This window comes from Ammodytes marinus (genome assembly GCF_949987685.1).
Source record: "Ammodytes marinus genome assembly, chromosome: 21".
Taxonomy (NCBI): domain Eukaryota; kingdom Metazoa; phylum Chordata; class Actinopteri; order Uranoscopiformes; family Ammodytidae; genus Ammodytes; species Ammodytes marinus.
Window position 1 is genome coordinate 23,880,130 of NC_137225.1, and position 4,499 is coordinate 23,884,628.

At 39.0% G+C, this 4,499-nt stretch overlaps 1 long non-coding RNA gene across 1 annotated transcript in view; it reads right to left on the bottom strand.

The window, feature by feature from the left end:
• Nucleotides 1–1,226: 1,226 nt before the first annotated feature.
• The window catches only part of LOC307267457, a 9,970-nt gene continuing 6,697 nt past the window's right edge, over nt 1,227–4,499 (bottom strand). Inside the window, exons 4-5 of the long non-coding RNA XR_013845400.1 lie at nt 3,793–3,862; nt 1,227–3,465 (exon numbers count right to left, since the gene is read on the bottom strand). This is a non-coding gene — a long non-coding RNA (uncharacterized lncRNA). The remainder of the gene's footprint in view (nt 3,466–3,792; nt 3,863–4,499) is intronic.

Consider the following 4,499-nt stretch of genomic DNA (forward strand, 5'->3'; position numbering starts at 1 on the left):
ATGACACTTTCAAGATGGCGGCACTAGGCCTTGGTCCAAAATATGCAGAAATATGGAGATATATGAGACCCTTTCTAAGGGGAAAAAAATAAAAAATGTTCAGCTATTATGCACTAAATTAAATGTACTTGTGGATATTATAATTACTTTCTACAAAATCTGCTAGGAAATAAAACCCAAAATTCTACACACTGCAGGTTTAAAGGTGCTACGAGGAAATAACATTGAAAAATTTGACTGTTTCAGAAATATTAAAAAATTCCTTGTAGCAACTTTAAAGGGACACTGTGTAACATTTTAAGTAATTTATTAGCTAAAATCAATATCCTCATTCATAAATATGTCCTCATTGGTGTAAAATCACCTCTGCCAATAATCTGAATTATCCTCCTGAGCGGAGAATTACAAATATTACTATTACATTTTGTACATTGAGCAGGCAAGTCTTATGGAGGAATCCATGTTGGTTGGAATGTCATCAGGTGCATTGTTTAAAATTTAGAATTGTTCTTGTCCTTGAAGGCCACTGTAGCTTCTGTTGTTATTCAAAAGGGGTGGAGTTTCCCAGGGAGCGTTGCATTCTAGAACTTTGTAGAACTTTCTTGATGATGTCATATTACACACTGCACCTTTAATGAAAAAAAAAATGGACAATCTGGAAATGCTTATTCGATGTTACCATAGCTCGCCAAACACCATGTTTTTACACAATATAAACAATAAATATATACAAATCCTCAGAGATACTTTAATAAATAACTTTGACATGACTTTTAGTTGTAATGTGGTTCAAGCCTCAGCTAAGTGTCAATGTGACCGCAGAGCTCTCACTTCCTCTTTAAGACGAATCGACCTGCAAGACGCATGTCAAACAATACACTGTTTAAGGCGAGAGACACACACACACACAGACACACACACACACAGACGGACAGACACAAACACCGACACACACTATTATTATATTCACACTTAAAGACAAAGTGACCATAGTTCATATCACTTTTTTTTTTTTTCTAAGATATTTTTTGGGCATTTTTATGCTTTATTGATAGTGTAGAGACAGAGTTGAAATGGGGCAGAGAGGGGAGTGACATACAGAGAACGACCGCGGGCTGGAATCGAACCCGGGTCTGCTGCTGGCCGAGGCCCATGGGGGGGGACGCCCTACCAACTGAGCTAAGGGCGCCCCCTCATATCACATTTTTAGATCCTTATTTATTTTTATTTATTTATTGCCTCACATCAGAAGGCAGCAGCAGCTTTGTGAAAATGACAAACATATTTCAAATTGAGAAACGTCTCAATGTGTTACGGTGACGACAGGCAGGCAGGCAAGCAGACAGACAGACAGACAGGCAGACAGACAGGCAGACAGACAGACAGGCAGGCAGGCAGGCAAGCAGGCAGGCAAGCAGGACCCAAATGCAAGACGTTTGAAATAAAGGTAATTTATTGTCCAAAAAAACACAAAAACTCCAAAAAGGCAGAAAGGCACATGGAACACAGGAACATACAGGGACGGACTCACCAACAGGTACAACGCTCGGACAGGGAACAAAGAAACACTGGGAGTTATATACACACACACACAAGACAGGGTAGACAACGAGGGACAGGTGTAACACATTAGGGGAGGGAGCAGTAATCACACAGGAGGGAAACTTGACAGGACATGGGGAGGAACAAGACAGACGTACCAAAATAAAACAGGAAACCACCAAAACAAGACAAGACAAAGGTTGTGTTCCGAATCACATACTTTCTACTATATAGTATGTAGAAAAAAGATTTAGGATGTCCAGATTCTTGTGGCCAGATTTAGGATGGTTAGAAGTACCCGGATGTCCTACTTCATGCGGCCAAGATTGTTAGTGTTGTGCATCCTATTTGGGTGATTCTGACCCACAATCCAGTGCGCACGGGAGGTGACGTCACATCGACGAAGCCTCCATATGAAAACAAACGGGGATGCGACGGATATAAAAGCAAGAGGCACGATCAAGGCGCAATGTTATGATGAAATAAAAGAGTAAAAGTATGTCCCAATAGTATGCCTACTGCATCCTAACTAGATTCTTTTTATCGTCGGATGTAGTATGTAGAATAGAAAAAAGAAAGAGTATGAGATTCGGAACGCAACCAAAGACAGACCATGACACAATGTACAGTTACAGTTTGAATCACCATTTTACACATTCATTTGATCAACAAAATAAAATTAAGTTTTGAGTTTCCTTATTTGTCAACTTTCACACGGTACACATCGAAATTTGTCTTTTCTCAGAACGCTGTGAATTAAAGTATAACTTCACCTCGTATATAACGGTAAACTTTTCGGCTGTTGTGATTTTATAGCTTATTTTTCTTAAAGGTGCAGTGTGTAATATGACATCATCAAGAAAGTTCTACAAAGTTCTAGAATGCAACGCTCCCTGGGTAACCCCACCCCTTTCGAATAATAACAGAAGCTACAGTGGCCTTCAAGGACAAGAACAATTCTAAATTTTAAACAATGCACCTGATGACATTCCAACTATGACACTTTCAAGATGGCGGCACTAGGCCTTGGTCCAAGATATGCAGAAATATGGACATATATAAGACCCTTTCTAAGGGTAAAAAAAATTATTCAAAACATTTTTTTCAGCTATTATGCACTAAATTAAATGTACTTATGGATATTATAATTACTTTCTACAAAATCTGCTAGGAAATAAAACCCAAAATTCTACACACTGCAGGTTTAATATACAAAAATATCAAATTGCTTATACAAACGGAATTATGTGAAGAAAAAATTAATCCGGGCATGTGAATTCTGTTCATATCTTATAGAGAAGTTTAACCAAAATCCGACTTACAATACAAGTACAATAAGAGCTAAGAGAACAAAATAGGAACAACAAACTTGACTAAGTGTGGTGTGTGTGTGTGAGTTTGTGTGTGTGTGTGTGTGTGTGTGTGTGTGTGTGTGTGTGTGCGTGTGTGTGTGTGTGTGTGTGTGTGTGTGTGTGTGTGTGTGTGTGTGTGTGTGTGTGTGTGTGCGTGTCTGTGTGTTTCTTTCTCTTCACATCTTCAGGGATTTCGAGAACTTTTATCCCACAGATGATTTCACCCAGAAATAACGACTGTCTATGCGGCAGTTGGTTGGACACCATTTTGTTTGGAAGCCCCCAGCTCGCAATGTGTAGGTCCGATTGCTTCAGTAGTCACATCTATGCGACCGGCACAATATGTCCTACATTTTGATGTCAAAATCACCCATGTAGGGTTAGAATGTCACGAGTGAGAGGGCGTTGAAAAGTGTGTTTTGGTCGAATTTTTCATATCATTCCACACTCTAACTGTTGGGCCCCCCATGAACATTCCGTCCCATCCGCTTCAATTCATTTTTGAATCTGTGTGGCGGTTGGTTGATTCTGGACCATTCACTCCTTACTGACGAGACGACAGTGTTGTAACCTATGAAATACATTGACATAATTAATGCATATATAAAGTATCTACGAGGAACTTTTAAATATTTCTGAAACAGTCTAATTTTTCCTCTGATGATCATAAATTACATGTAACAGCAAACGAGACCATCAGTGAAAAGAATGCTATTTTTATAATGCCTTTGTCATGGGTATACGCTCACCCAGGAACAACAGCTGGCGTGGTAAAAACACTACCGCTTTTGTCCAAAGGGGGGCGCTAGAATTAACACACACTGAAAAGTTCCTCGGAGAACGAATTAAGGAACAAACAAAAAGCTGTTTTGAAATGGACAAATATTAGAGAACTTACGGTAATTCTTGCGACTGGATTCTATATCGGTGGAGGGTGACACTTACTGCTGGTTCTCACACACACAAGCCTGAAAAATAAATCAATCAACTTAAAGGTGCAGTGTGTAATATGACATCATCAAGAAAGTTCTACAAAGTTCTAGAATGCAACGCTCCCTGGGTAACCCCACCCCTTTTGAATAATAACAGAAGCTACAGTGGCCTTCAAGGACAAGAACAATTCTAAATTCTAAACAATGCACCTGATGACATTCCAACCAACATGGATGCCTCCATAAGACCTGCCCGCTCAATGTACAAAATGTAATATTAATATTTGTAATTCTCCGCTCAAGAGGATAATTCAGATTGTTGGCAGAGGTGATTTTACACCAATGAGGACATATTTATGAATGAGGATATTGATTTTAGCTAATAAATTAGTTAAAATGTTACGCACCGCCCCTTTAAAGAATAGTACATCAGTGATTCTATCTGCAAAACGACAAAAAAAATAATAATACACCAAATCCATTTTTTAGTAGATTTACACAAAAACAAAATCATTATTTTACATTGATTCGATTTGTACTAATCTCACACTTCGCACCCACAAGGAGCGGAGTGTGAGAGTAGCATTTTTTTTAACCTATCTTTCCCTGACGTTCTCTTTATCATTCCTACTTTAAGGGGCGCAGCGCACGCTAGACGACTCTTCAGTGTATC